This window comes from Microtus pennsylvanicus, chromosome 10 (assembly GCF_037038515.1).
Source record: "Microtus pennsylvanicus isolate mMicPen1 chromosome 10, mMicPen1.hap1, whole genome shotgun sequence".
In the NCBI taxonomy this organism is placed as follows: Eukaryota; Metazoa; Chordata; class Mammalia; order Rodentia; family Cricetidae; genus Microtus; species Microtus pennsylvanicus.
In genome coordinates, this window is record NC_134588.1 from 73,660,550 (window position 1) to 73,676,660 (window position 16,111).

At 37.6% G+C, this 16,111-nt stretch overlaps 1 long non-coding RNA gene across 1 annotated transcript in view; it reads right to left on the reverse strand.

Annotated features, from left to right (window-relative positions):
• Window positions 1–16,111, reverse strand: part of LOC142858957 (uncharacterized) — a 105,728-nt gene that overhangs the window by 51,909 nt on the left and 37,708 nt on the right. The window contains exon 2 of the long non-coding RNA XR_012912104.1: window positions 12,031–12,073. This is a non-coding gene — a long non-coding RNA (uncharacterized LOC142858957). The remainder of the gene's footprint in view (window positions 1–12,030; window positions 12,074–16,111) is intronic.

Below are 16,111 nucleotides of genomic sequence, written 5' to 3' on the forward strand. Positions count from 1 at the left end.
TTGAGTTGGTCTACCCCAACATCTACCCAGACCATGACCTGCCAGATGCATGCAGGGACGGATACTGTGGGTCTCCATGACTCAGGCAACAGAAGAGGAGCCGAGAGAAATTTCAGTGAGCGTCCGGTATTGGTGGTGTACCAGAAGTCAGAGGCCTTGAACCAGACCAAAACCTCACTGTGATGAATGTTTGGAAATAAAGCTGAGTGGACAAAAGGGTCTACTGTGTGACACATCGCATCTCCTAGTGCCACTAACAGGGAGGAAGAGGTGTGGAAGAGTGGGAAAGACAGATAGAGGAACAAAGTGGGTTTGTTCATTCGTTTTGATTTGATTTTAATTAATTTTTAAAATTTTCTTTTGTGGAGGATGCTATAGAGTGACAGGTGGATATGGAGGGACTAGGAAATGGACAAGATTGGGGTGCATGTTGTTGAATTCCTAAAGAAACTTTAAAAATTATGTTAAAAAACCAATACAAACATTAAAAAAAGAAAGAAAAAGAGACAGAGAAAAAGTGAGAGAGAAAAGAAGGAAGGAAGGAAGGAAGGAAAGAAAGAAAGAAAGAAAGAAAGAAAGAAAGAAAGAAAGAAAGAAAGAAAGAAAGAAAGAAAGAAAGAAGGAGAAAGGGCAAACAAAAACTGTTAAGATCATTTGATACCCCATAACCAGCATTAAATCTAGGCACATATAGATAGTATGGAAAGAAAATGAGAGGTTTCATGAGTGTTTACAATTGACTTAGGTAAATATGACAAATGGATGTGGTGGCTAAGAACAAAAAGCTGACTGATATGATCCCATATATCTCATGTGTGTTAACTGGGTTCCTGGGTTACTAAAATCCTTACTAAGTCCTTTAATGGCAACAATGACAATACAATGGTCTGTCAGAAAAAAAAAGTGTGCTCTTCATTGTCTTCAGAACTTGATAAATGTTATCAGAGGTGGTCTACAATAAGCCTTTCATTATCCTTTGCCAGTTGCTTTCTCTTTTTTTAAAAAAATTAATTTAATTTATTTATTAAAGATTTCTGCCTCCTCCCTGCCACCGCCTCTCATTTCCCTCCCCCTCCCCCAATCAAGTTCCCCTCCCTCATCAGCTCAAAAAGCAATCAGGGTTCCCTGACCTGTGGGAAGTCCAAGGACCACCCACCTCCATCCAGGTCTAGTAAGGTGAGCATCCAAACTGCCTAGGCTCCCACAAAGCCAGTATGTGCAGTAGGATCAAAAACCCATTGCATTTGTTCTTGAATTCTCAGTAGTCCTCATTGTCCGCTATGTCCAGCAAGTCCAGTTTTATCCCCTGCTTTTTCAGACCCGGGCCAGCTGGCCTTAGTGGGTTCCCGATAGAACATCCCCATTGTCTCAGTGTGTGGGTGCACCCTTCGCGGTCCTGAGTTCCTTGCTCGTGCTCTCTCTCCTTCTTGCTTCTGATTTGGACCTTGAGATTTCAGTTCGGTGCTCCAATGTTGGTCTCTGTCTCTGTTTCCTTTCATTGCCTGATGAAGGTTAATATTCAGGAGGATGCCTATATGTTTGTCTTTGGATTCACCTTCTTATTTAGCTTCTCTAGGATCGCGAATTATGTTCATATCAGCATTGTTTGTAATAGCCAGAACCTGGAAACAACCTAGATGCCCTTCAATGGAAGAATGGATGAAGAAAGTATGGAATATATACATATTAGAGTACTACTCAGCATTGCATACAAATGGATGGAAATAGAAAACACTATCCTGAGTGAGGTAAGCCAGACCCAAAAAGAGGAACATGGGATGTACTCACTCATATTTGGTTTCTAGCCATAAATAAAGGACATTGAGCCAGTTGCTTTCTCTTGTCCAATGAGACGTAACTTTTGGAACACATCCCCTTCTTCCACATTTTCAAGTCCTTGTAGCTTGATTGATATCTTATCCTCAATTTACGTAGATTTCAAAGTCATTTTGTTTTCTACTATGTTCTCACAATTTCTTGCTTTTGAGATCACAGAGGATCACACAAACTCTTTTCTACATTTTTCTATATCTAATCATCTTAAACAGCATGTGCTAGATTATTCCCACATCTGAGCTAGGAAAGCTGGGGCTTAGCCTGAACACAATGGAGTCAGAATTTGTCTGGAGTTTGGCCAGATATCAAAACCTTGTGATTTTGGCCAGGCGATGGTGGTGCACATCCTTAATCCCAGCACTTGGGAGGCAGAGGCAGGCAGATCTCTGTGAGTTCAAGGCCAGCCTGGTCTATAAGAGCTAGTTCCAGGACAAGCTCCAAAGAGAAATCTTGTCTCGAAAAACCAAAAAAGTATGATTTTGTTCTGATACTAATTTTAAAGGTGAAGTGAAGTGAAGTAAACTCTCATAGATCATTTATACTTTCCAAATATCCAACTAATATATGGAAATTATATTGTTTAATATACATACTCATATAACTTCCTATAATATAAAAAAGAAATATGGGTCTATATTCTATGATCTTGTTTGCTGCTTTCAGAGCATTGGAAAAACATTTACTATAAGAAAGTAAAGCTTCTATAAATATACCAAATCATATTCTTTCTAAAAAGCTTTCTACAAAATAAGCCCTAAAAGGAAAACAATATAACAATAAATTAAAATTTAAAAGGAAAACAAGTCTTTCAAATGATAAACAAGAAAAAAAAGTGGAGACAATGGTAACAGCACAAATAATAGCCTTTAAGGCAAAATTTTTGCTAAAGATAAAGGGGGAAATGTGATAATAAGGAAACTGTCTAGAAGATGGAGTGATGATTCATTAGCCGACCTAACACAGGAGTTCAAACTTCTCCATTTCTCACATCTTACACAGTTACAACTATAGACTGCTTCATCCAAAATAGATTGGTTTTCACCAGAGTCAGAGACTGACAGTCCAGGTTTTCTCCAGAACAACAGCATCAAAAACTTTCCACGTTTGAGACTGTGTGAGTGTGGGTACCTGTGCTTGCATGTGTGTATACACACACATGCACACATAAGCATGATGTGGGATTCCCCTCTGTATGCTATCAATATTTTTATTACCATTGATTAATAAAGAAGCTGTTTTCGCCTATAGCAGGGCAGAATATAGCCAGATTGGAAGAGATATTGGGAGAAAGTAGGCAAAGTCAAGGAGACTCTATGTAACTGACAAAGGAGAGAAACATACCAGAACCTTAATGGTAGGCCACAACCATCATGGTTGGTACACAGATTAATAGAAATTGGTTAATTTAAGATATGTTAGTTAATAAGAATTATTAATATTATTACTGAGCTAATAGGCCAAACAGTGTTGTAATTAACATAGATTCTATGTGATTACTAGGGTCTGGTGGCCAGGAAATAAAAGAGTAGTCTCTTCTTAAAAAATGGTGCCCATATGTTTGGGGCTAACCTGTGTGGTCACCAAAACACTTCAGGTCTAGGTGCTTGTATGCCTGTTTAGGGTTAGGAGTAAAGTAGCTCTGAATATGCCTGCTGTTCAACATTCTTTTCTGAGCACACAGTGGATTCCCACCACCATAGATGGAGATATTTTTAGATCACACAGCACACTTTATGGCAGATTTAGCTTTTACTCATGCAAAACAGTTTATGTACTGCACGGTGCTTCCTGGAATTGAGGAAGTGACTACTGGCTCCCACACCAGTAGTCCCAGACCTGGTGGTAATGTACCTCCATCACATTGAAAGGCCAAGAGAGGTGGAGCCAGCATCCAAGGATATCGCAACCATACTGCTTACCATTTTAAAATGTTCCTTGATAGAAAATGATTTCAGATACACAGTAGGACAGATTCAGACATAAAAGACCTCTAAACAAGACACAGTATGTCTAAAAATGCACATAGGCTTGGGAGAGAGAGGGAAAAGTGTATAGACAGTTAAAAAAAAGAAGCGGTCTTTAAAGACATAAACACCATATAAAAGAGTATAGGCAAAAAATAAAAATTAAAAAAAAGAAAAAATAGTATAGGCAGTCATAGATTAAGGAAATAAAGAAAAGATAAATATTTAAAAAGTAATAAAATAAAAAGAAAGTCACATAAAGATGGAAAATACACAGACAGTCTGGATTATGCATATTATTATATTTTCTTTGAATTTTTTGACTGCAGAGAAACATTTGATAAAGGTATTTTTACTTCAAATTTGAGTCTAAGGATATGTAATTTGGGAAAAGAGGCTCTGCTTTTGTTACCAAAGAAGATGAGAACCTCTAGACTCATTCCAGGCTAATGTGGCTTGATTGAACAAGACTCCACAAAGGTCTCCATGAACCCTAAAAATGTTTTGCCCAACAAACAGCAGGAAGCAGTTTGAAGAAAACTGTGCTCAAATTCCCAAAAGATTGTTTATGAATGTTTATTTTCATTTAAAGGGGGTTGATTACAAATGATTAACAGTCACAGTCAATTCCTCAAAAAAAAAGGGTGGAATCTTGAATTGCCATAGGTATATCCTTCTTTAAGTCAGAAACTTTTTCTTGTATGTTTTTGTTAAATATATTCTCTGTCTTTGACTAGGATTTTCTCATTCTTCTATCTCTATTATTCTTCAGTTTGCTCTTTTCATGGTGTCCCAGATATCCAGGGACTTTTCTGCTGGGAGGTTTTTTTTTTTTTTAGATTTAACATTTTCTTTGACTAATCAATCTATTTCTTCTATCATATCTTCAAAACCTGAGATTCTTTTTTTTTCCAACTTTTAAATTCTGTTTGCCATGGCTGTAGCCTCTGTTTGCTTTCCAGATTTTTCCATTTCCAGGATTCCTTCATTTTGTGTGTGTGTGTGTGTGTGTGTGTGTGTGTGTGTGTGTGTGTGTGTTTTATTGCTTCTATTTCAAGTTTCAGATCTTGAATAGTTTCCTTTAACTATTTGGTTGTTCTTGCTTTTATTGACATTCTTTAAGAGATCTATTGATTTCCTCCAAGTTTTTAGTTATCTTTTCCTCAGTTTCTTTAAAGGTATTTAAAATTTTTCCTCTTTAAGGATTCTTTATCATCTTTATAAACTTGTTTTTAAGGTCATTATTCGTGATTCATCTGCCTTAGAATATTTAGATCTTGCTGTCATAGAGATCTGGTGGTGACATATATCCCTAGCTTTTGTTGATTGTATTCATACGTTAGCTTTTAGGCATTTGGGGTTGGGATGATTATAGGTCTAAGTTCTGATTTTTGAGTTTTTCTTTGTGGGATGGCTGTTTTATTCCTCAATTTCTGTTTTTTTGTTTGCTTGTTTGTTTTTGTCTTCCAGTTTTTATATCAGTGTGACCTCTGATCCAGTAGAAAGTCTCTTTCCAAATTGGGGATTGGCTTTCTGATAGGCAGCTTGACCTTTGGTGCATCAGTAGGGGTGTCTCTGTTCTTTTGACTGGTGTGCTCAGTTTTTCTGACTGCTGTGGTCTACATCTTTTCTTTTAACTGGTATGGACTGCGCCTAGGTTATAAAGTCTGCCAGAGCTTGGGAGAAAGGCTTGCCACAGGGAAGATGATGAGGTAGGAGGTCTTGAAAGTCAGAATGGGTCTTAGAGGAACAAAATACAAGAGGTGATGTAGTCCCGCTGGCAGGCAGGTCATTCAACCACTTGCCAACTGGCAAACACTGCACCTGATCAGGTGAATTCCATCAGAATGGAGGGCCCATCAACGGTGCTGATGTTGAGATGGGAGAGGGATCTCATTTTTATTTGTGGCTGAATAATACTCCATTGCTTATATAACAACCACAGTTATTTTATGTATTCATCCACTAATGGGATGCTAGGGTGATTCCATAAATTGACTACTGTGAAGTGGTGCAGAAAACTGCGGTATGCAGGTGTTTCTACAGTATGCTGATTTTTGATTGGAGAGGAATAGCCAAATCCTATGGTATTTCCTTGTTTTGTATTTTCCATACCATTACAGCATTTGTTTTTTGGATTTTTTGAATGATAGACATTCTGACTAGGGTGAGATTAGCACTTACCTGTTAACTAAAGTGTTGGATAGTTTTTATATCTTTATTGCCAATTTAAAATAATATATTAAGATTTATTTTATTTTATGTATATGAATGGAATGCTTTTCTTTCATGTATGTTTATGCACCATGTGTATGTCTTGTTCCTACAGAGTGAGAAGGGAGGATAGGGTCCCCAAAACTGAAGCTGAAGAAGGCTTTTGAACCACTATGTGTTTTCTGGGAACTGAACAGAGGTCCTTTGTAACTGCAGTATGTTCTCTTACCCACTGTGCCACTGATCTTGTCCCAATTTGTTCTTGTTTTGAGAAGTATCTGTCCAGTTCATATACTCACTTATTGACTAGATTATATATTTTTGTTATTAAATTGAGTTCCATATTCTGGATGATAATGTTTTATCAGATAAATAGCTAGCAAAGATGTTCTTCCATTTTGCAGGCTTTATTTGCTTTGTTGATAATTTATTTTGCTGTGGAGAAGCTTTTCAGCTTGATACAATTTAATTTACCATTTTAATCTTTATTCCTGAGCTATTGGAGACCTATTTCTAAATGGGAACAGGAAGGGAAGAGGGGCATGAGGAAAGATAATGAGAAGTTAATAAAAATCAATAACCAATATATGGTATGCATACATATGAAGGCGTAAGTCACAAACAATGCCACACCAAGTTGGGATTATGATTAATAGGGTGATATTTATTTAAAGGGGAAAAACTTACAGATCACGGTCCCAGGCAACAGCCCTCTACGCGACCAGGAGTCTAGTCGCCGGCGGAGCAGGAAGTGAAGAGAGCTGTTGCCTGGGACCGTGATCTGTAAGTTTTTCCCCTTTAAATAAATATCACCCTATTAATCATAATCCCAACTTGGTGTGGCATTGTTTGTGACTTACGCCTTCATTTGGCGCCCAACGTGGGGCTCGAACCCACGACCCTGAGATTAAGAGTCTCATGCTCTACCGACTGAGCTAGCCGGGCCGGGCAAGCGGCTGGGGTTTTGGGGACACAGCCCCGCCGCTCATATTACTACATACATATATACATACAGATAGATAATTAGATAGATAAAGCTATAGGTAGACATGAACCTGCCAAAATGACAGTTATTCAGTTTTCTCAGGTGTTAGAGAGAGAGAGAGAGAGAGAGAGAGAGAGAGAGAGAGAGAGAGAGAGAGAGAGTTGACAAGGATATACATAGATATGAAATTATCACAATGAGGGCTATACAGTTTGTTCAGGTGTTAAACTACCTGCTATGACTGAGTTTCTTTTCCAGGACTCATGCAAAGGTCCAAGTGCTGTGACATTCATTTGCAATCCTAGGAATAAAGAAGTGAGACGGAAAGATCCCTAAGGCTTTCTGACTGACTTACCTTACCTAATTAGCAAACCTCTAGACCCAGCTAGGAACCCTATTTATGAGGCAAATGATTCATAAAATAATCACACCCAATGTTCTCTTTTGGCCTCCACACACTAACACACATACATGAATATGTACATATGTGAATGCATACCACTTTACACACAAACATACACACTTGAAAATGAAAGAAAATGTAATAATAAACTCATTATTTTATAAAATTAATATAAGCTAATGAAATATGAGAACGAGACATTTTTGTCTTAGCAAAATGAGGTTCTTAAATCATTTGCATCACCAAGATGATCTTAGGTACAGAATAGACTCCCTGAGCAGCTGAAACACACAGGAACATAGAGAGGCTCCTTTACTTAACTGGCCATATTTAATTCACCCAAGATCCATGTTTACACTGCCTTGATCCATCACTTCCAGTGACAACAGCAACTGGAGAAAGTGACAAAAAGAGGAATGGACAACAGCCCATGGAGCAAGAGTTGGGGCACTTTGTGAAGATAACTTGGCAGCCTTAGAGGCTTTGGTAGTAGCAACAGAGTTTGGCAATTGATCCCCAAACACTACATATCGAATTTGAATGTACGATATCCCAGTAGGCTCAGATATTTGTATACTTGGTGCCCAGATGGTGGCACAGTTGAGAAAACTGTTGAACCTTAGAAGGCTCTCTCTGGTTTTAGGAAGTACACCCCTAAAAACAGGCTTTGAATGTTTATAGTCTAGTGTTATTTCCTGTTTGAGCTTTTGTTTTCAGATGCTTCCTGCTTCTGACCACGGTGCCTGCCGCTTGCTCTCATGTGCAGGCACCGTGATGGACTCTTGGAACCATAAGCCCAAATAAACTCTTCCATAAGTTGCTTGTAGTCACAATGTTTTGTCTCAGCAACAGAAAAATAGTTAGTAAAGCACACTTGTTCAGCTATAGGGAATTGTTTTCTAAAAATGAAAAAAAAATCTGAGGTTTTACAAAGAAAATAAATATTGCTACTTTTTGGATTGACGAGGTATTCCTTTAAGAAAAAGTATGTTTGCTCTATAAATATGGAATCATGTTTGTGGTCAGGCAAGGAAAGTATCCAAAAATGTCATCTAGCCATCAAGAATTACATTTATCGGACCAGCACAGTGACATATCTGCAAAAGGCATTTGCTGCCAAGACAGATAACATGCATTTAATCCCCATGACTGGCATAGTGAAAGAAAAAAAAAAACTACTTCCCAAAAGTTGTTCTTTGACTTCCACAAGTGTGATATGGTGAACATGTGTACATATGTGTCTGAAGAAATATGTTGGCACACTTTCATGCACACACACATAATAAAAATGAATTAAATAATTGAATTGCTTTGAATAGATGTATATATGTATTTGCATAAGTATATGTGTATATGTGTGTGGATGTGTGTATGAATATGATGTATATATGTATATATGTTCACACACTCAGACGAGAGAGAATTCCAATACAAAAATGATTAACATTCTGAGAACTGTGTGAGTATCTTCCATATTTTCATGGGTATCCATCTGCCTTTGATTTTCTTTCAAGCACTCACCACCGTAACAGTTTAGCTTTCTTCCATCTTGGACACCTTGGGTGACCCTGTTGTACTCAATGGATTAAAAAGATCATGGTTGCTTCTAGACTACAGAGGAGACTCAAGCAATGGACTCTGTTATTGACTGTAAGAAAAGAAGTCAGGCTTATAATGCACAAGATTAGCATGAGCTTGCTAGCTCTGATTGCATGGATATATAGCAGGCTGAGAGATTCACTTGTTTTGTGTTGCTGAAACCAACTGTGTCCCATTTGTAATAGACTAAGTATTGATTTCATTGATCCTTTTCCCGAGACCACATTAAAGCCTTTGTATCCTCTCTTTCCATGAACACTCAGACACCCCTTTCCATCTACCAAGTCATTACTTCACACCCTTTCATTTTATTAATGCTATGTGTACTGAGGGTTGAAACAACGGCAGATGAGCAGAGACCATCCCCACTCTCTTCCTACTAAATGTCTGCAACATTTTGTTGTTCTGGGAATGTTTCAGAATAAAATTAATACCCATAATTTAAAAAAGTCAACTTTTCAGCCAGTGACCTTTGAAAAATTATAAGGGAAATGACTTTATAAGAATTTCAATCTCCATTTTAAAAGCAGAACAATGTCCTTTAACCTCATTCAACAGTCTACAAAAGTAATGGAGCAACATTTCTTGGGTGAATCAATACTGTATTAAAGCAACGTGCTATCATTGAAAAGTTATGAATACAAAACAGGTCAATGATGAATTATTGTTGCTGCTTGGTGTCTTTCTCAGTTTTTTTTTTTTACCTTACTGAATATAAACATCAAAGGACCTCTTCCCTCTTAGATTTACCGGTGAGATACGTTGGCTCTCCATGCTTCCCTGTTAAGGTATTCTACAGCTCCCATTCAATGCACCACAGGCACAAAAGCAATATAAATAGCAAGACATCCACTGATGCTTGTTCAGTTTGTGAGAAAACTATTGAGGAACCCGTGCTTTAAAATCATTTTGCCACTTGTTCCTGCAGGAAGACAGCCTCTTCCTGCCACACTCCTGTTATTTGGTTTCTAGAAAGACACAAGGCAATTCTTTCAAGGTCACTTAGCATAGACTAAGATATAACCTTCGAAATCCTTAGGCTTTCCAAAGCTCAAAGATATTGGATAAAGGACACTGGTAAATGAATAAGGGCAAGGTAAACCCCTAAATATAAATTATATTTTGCAACAATGCAGGATTATTAAAAGGAGTGTTGGCTATTGGGCCATATGTTAACAAATGCTTTACTAAAAGGAATTCAGTGACTTGGTGTTAAACTCTTTAAAAGGTTTTCCCCTATGATGCAAAGTGCTTTCATGTCTCTGTGTTTACCCAGAGGAAAAGTAAAATGCTTATGTGTGGTGATCAAGGGTTCTCTTCCTATCATCAGCAAATTGCTGAGGAGCTGAGTACTTTGTGGGTAACCAACAACACGGTGCTGTACGAAGTAGATCTTATTTCCAGTGCAGTACCAACTCTTTTGTGAAATCTCAAAATAATTTTTATTGATTAAATATGTGACTATTCACTTTAGAAAAGAAATGCTATACTGCCCACTGCCAGCCACCATTCAGATACCCATAAGCCTAGTTTTTGGACTGTCTTTTGCTAACCTTTCTTGGCAAGCCACCTTCAAAGGGTAAGTCACTCCTTTGCTACTTCCAAGTGTGTAGCCATCTCCACACCTGCGGGCATGATTTCAGAGCTGTACCTCAAGCACAAAGTTTGTTCTGTAGTTGCCTTTACCTGGTAACTCATTTCTTCCCTTTCCCATTCTTTACCTTACCTACATCCATCTTCACCATCACAGGTCTACCTCCAGTTTTATGAGACCCAAACCTGCTTGGCTTGAAATTCATTTTTGATTGTTGAAGTGCTCCCTTCTTCTCCCACCCTTCGCTCCATATTTTGACACTCCTACATCCATAGAACAAGCTCCAGACTTGGTTTCAAGGCTTTCTTTTCCTGGTTCAATGAAACAAACAGCTTGTCCATCAGTTTTGGTTTACCTAACTCAGGTCACAAAGTTCATACACTAGCCAGGACTAAGGTAGGAAAACTTCACACACCTGATACACAGCCAAGGAAGTCCACATTCTCAAGAGACAGAACTATAAACAAAAACATTGTGAATGATTATCAAACCCACTAGTCCTGTAAAAGTAATCCCTAATTACAACTACCTAAATGAACCCAAAGGTAAAATTTGAAAGAATGATCGCCAATTCAAGAAATTTAAAGAAAACAATCAAGACCTTCACTGAATTTCATTCATGAAATTTAAATGCTTGAGTGATGTCCAAGAAATTTTAAATTACAGCTGAATTAAATGATTAATATAATTTAGGATTTGGAAAAATGAATTCCATAAAGTATGACCAAAATAACAAATATCAAAAAATATCAAAATATTTGCAGCCAACATACACCTTTCAATAATAATTTTAAATAAAAGTCATCTCAATTCTTGAATCAAAAGACAGACTACTTGAATGGATTAAAAAACAAAATCTACCTTTCTCTTTTCTACAAGGAATACATCTCAACTTTAATGATAGACATCACCTTAAATTGAAAAGGTAGAAAAATATCTCAAGTAAATGGAAGCAAAAAGAAGCAAAAAGGCTTTGTCATGCTGACATCTGGTAATAAGACTTCAAACTAGAATTTATCAGAAGAGACAAAAAAGGGAACTTCATTCTAATCAAGAAATCAGTTAATTAACAAAATATTCTAATACTAATCATACTTGTATCAAACTCTGGTACATCCAACTTCATTCATAAAGATGCATACTACTAGAATTAATAACAGAGTTTAAAACAAAGCCAGTAGTAGTATATGATTACAACACCCCACTTTTCCTAAGAGTTAGGTCATCTAAACAACAAAAAAAGAAATCAGAATTAATTGACATCTTACAATAAATAGATTTAACAGATATCTACAGAATATTCCATCCAAACACCAAAGAATATCCACTCTACCCAGAAGCACAGACAAATTTCTCTAAAACAGACTGTGTGTTGGTACATACAGATAAGCACTCACAAAATGTTAACAAATTCAGAAAAAAATTGAAATAGTACCTTGATGAATTCATTAAATCCTCCCATCAGGGCTCAGGAAACTCTGTGGAAGAGGAGATCAAAAGGATTCTAAGATACAGAGAACACTGATGAATCAAAAAAAACGTTTTCTAGACACAACAGTATTGATGAACTAATAGAGATTGGTGGCACTCACAGGACCTATACAGGTTCAATCGAGGCAGGGTTCCAGTGTTGACAAGGAAAATAGAACACAGTCTCTTATCCCTAACCAAGAAGCTCTCCTCAAGTGACACCTACTTGCAAAGAAAACATTGGTTTTCTCCACTTGGATATATTAGTTACACTTGAGGGTAGACCCGTGGTCAGTAGTAGACAGTGAACCCAAAACAAATTCAGTAGTATTTTTGAGACATTTTACTCACATTCCTTCATTTGGACATTCTTTGCTATTTGTACACAATGCAAATGTCAATGAATCAGGTGGGTCCTACTGCCAGTGACTACAGGCAGCATAGCTCCTGCATCTATTGTGTTAGGGGAACATCAGAAAAGAGGAAGCAAAAACAATTTGAAATGACAAAATAAAATAAAGTTTTCTAGGTGATTCTCATTTCCCACTGAGGTTTATTAAGCACTGCGATAGAATGCAGGCATCATAACTCAGACTCTCTACACTTCATTTTATTCTTAACATTGTTTCCTACTTATGTGCCTATAATCAGAGTAAGCTATTTACGATTCTCCTGGCAATTAGAAACATAGTTGGTTTTATGTCCAGATTTCTCTGAAAACAAAACATGGGATGAAATTGAAGAGTAGAGAATGCTTTTATTGACTCGCCTGGTCAAATCTTATTAATATGACTGCCAAGAGCTGTGAATTGCATTGTAGCAATCCCAGAAACAGGCAGCACAATTGAAATGTTAGCTATGCAACTAGGTGAAATCTTAATTTCCTCAGCTGTAAGGTGAAGGTATCCCTGTATTGCAAGGCTTATGGAGATGAGTCTAGACAGCTCTTTATCGCATCTATAGACACATTATCAGCAGCATCTGAGCCCATTCTGTGGTCCATGCTGGTTTTCTTAAGATTGAGAAGTTATATAAAGAGACATCACCCTGTGCTTGGGATCCGCTACAGTGTCTGCCGCACGCTGCTCATAAAGGATGGATGATTGATCGACCAACTGCTGGGATGAATTGCACTGAGACTGTAGAAAACCTTGCCCTTTCGACTTCTCCACTTGAGAGAAGTCAGCTGCTTAAGCATTATTGCTGTTAACAGAAAACTGACTGAGTAAGAAATGTCTTCAGTTCTTGCCACAAGCATTTATCCTACATGGTCTCAGCCTCCCCTCTTTCAGAATAGATCAAATCTTTCCAAATAGTTGACAGGCTGCCTTTAAATGGAAAAACTCTGGCTGCTAGCCACTACAGAGTAAGAGATAACATATACCTTTTCGATGCTCCACTAACTGGCAAGGTAAGTAGAAGTATTAAAAATACTGGAAACATAAAAGTTAAATGAATCAACCATTTATTTTATTTCCAAACTGACAATACTAACAGTAAAGATGGCATTAGCACAATAGTCTGAGACCTGGAAAGAAAAATCTACTTAAAATAAAACTTAATTCTACTTTAGAAGCCTGTTATAAGACTCTTGAAAAGAGTCTGCTTTGATATGAACTCTCCACACTACAGTCTAAATCCCAGGTTGGGCAGGTAGTCCGTGCAACAGCTGCCTGGTGGGAAAGCCAGGAAGAACCACAACATGGCTCCAGAATTACTTTGTGTTCTCTCCATAGTGGATGATGTAGTGATGAGCTGCGGGCAGGCCTGCTTTTCGTCCCACCCGAATCTCGAATGGTTAGCTTTGCACCTGAAATAACAACACACAATCTGTATTCATTTAAACACTGCCAGGCCCATTAGTTCCAGCCTCTTATTGGCTAATTCTCACATCTTGAATAACCCATTTCTGATAATCTGTGTAGCACCACGAGGTGGTGGCTTACCAGAAAAGATTCATCATGTCTGACCTGGTGGCTGGCTCCATTGCGTCTGCCTCACTGCCATCTACCCAGCATACTGTTCTGTTTACTCCACCTACCTAATTTTCTGTCCTATCAAAGGGCGAAGGCAGTTTCTTTAGTAACCAATGAAAGTAACACATAGACAGATGGGCCTCCTCCAGATTTCCTGCTTTTCATATAAAAAAAAGAAAATATACTACAAAAGCCTGTATGCCACAAAACTGGAAAATGCAAAAGAAATGGACATTTTTTTAGATAAGTACCATATACCAAAGCTAAACCAAGACCAGGTGAATGATCTAAATAGACCTGATAGTCATGAAGAATTAGAAACAGTTATCAAAAATTTCCCTTCCAAAAAAAGCCCAGGACCAGATGGTTTCAATGCAGAATTCTACCAGAACTTCCAAGAAGAGCTAATACCTATACTCCTTAATGTATTTCACAATATAGAAACAGAAGAGTCATTGCCAAATTCCTTTTATAAAGCTACAGTTACCCTGATACCAAAACCACACAAAGACTCAACCAGGAAAGAGAATTACAGGCCGATCTCACTCATGAATATCAACGCAAAAATTCTCAATAAAATACTGGTAAACCAAATCCAAGAACACATTAGAAAAATAATCCATTATGATCAAGTAGGCTTCATCCAAGAGATGCAGGGCTGGTTCAACATATGAAAATCTATCAATGTAATCCACCATATAAATAAACGGAAAGAAAAAAAACCATATGATCATTTTATTAGATGCTGAAAAAGCATTCCAAAAAATTCAACACCCCTTTATGATAAAGGTATTGGAGAGATTAGGGATACAAGGGTCATACCTAAATATAATAAAAGCTATTTACAGCAAGCCAACAGCTAACATTAAATTAAATGGAGAAAAACTCAAAGCCATCCCACTAAAATCAGGAACACGACAAGGATGTCCACTCTCTCCATACCTCTTCAATATAGTGCTTGAAGTTCTAGCAATAGCAATAAGACAACATAAGGGGATCAAGGGGATTCGTATTGGAAAGGAAGAAGTTAAGATTTCGTTATTCGCAGATGATATGATAGTATACATAAGTGACCCCAAAAACTCTACTAAAGAACTCCTACAGCTGATAAACACCTTTAGTAATGTGGCAGGATACAAGATCAACTCCAAAAAATCAGTGGCCTTCCTATACACTAAGGATTAGGAAGAAGATAGGGAAATCAGAGAAGCATCACCTTTCACGATAGCCACAAATAGCATAAAATATCTTGGGGTAACTCTGACCAAGGAAGTGAAAGATCTATTTGACCAGAACTTTAAGTCTTTGAAGAAACAAATTGAAGAGGACACCAGAAAATGGAAGGACCTCCCTTGCTCTTGGATTGGGAGGATAAACATATTAAAAATGGCAATTCTACCAAAAGCAATCTATAGATTCAATGCAATCCCCATTAAAATCCCATCAAAATTCTTCACAGATCTGGAGAAGACAATAATCAACTTTATATGGAAAAACAAAAAACCCAGGATAGCCAAAACAATCTTATACAATAAAGGAACTTCTGGAGGCATTACCATCCTTGACTTCAAACTCTATTACAGAGCTACAGTATTGAAAACAGCTTGGTATTGGCATAAAAACAGAGAAGTCAACCAATGGAATCCAATAGAAGACCCTGACTTTAACCCACAAACCTATGAACACCTGATTTTCGATAAAGGAGATAAAAGTATACAATGGAAAAAAGAGAGCATCTTCAACAAATTGTGCTGGCAAAACTGGATGTCAATCTGTAGAAGAATGAAAATAGATCCATATCTATCACCATGCACAAAACTCAAGTCCAAATGGATTAAAGACCTCAATATCAGTCTGAACACACTGAACCTGATAGAAGAGAAAGTCGGAAGTACTCTACAACACATGGGCACAGGAGATCGCTTCCTATGTATAACCCCAGCAGCACAGACATTAAGGGCTTCATTGAAAAAATGGGACCTCTGAGACTGAGAAGCTTCTGTAAAGCAAAGGACACTGTCACTAAGACAAAAAGGCAACCCACTTACTGGGAGAAGATCTTCACCAACC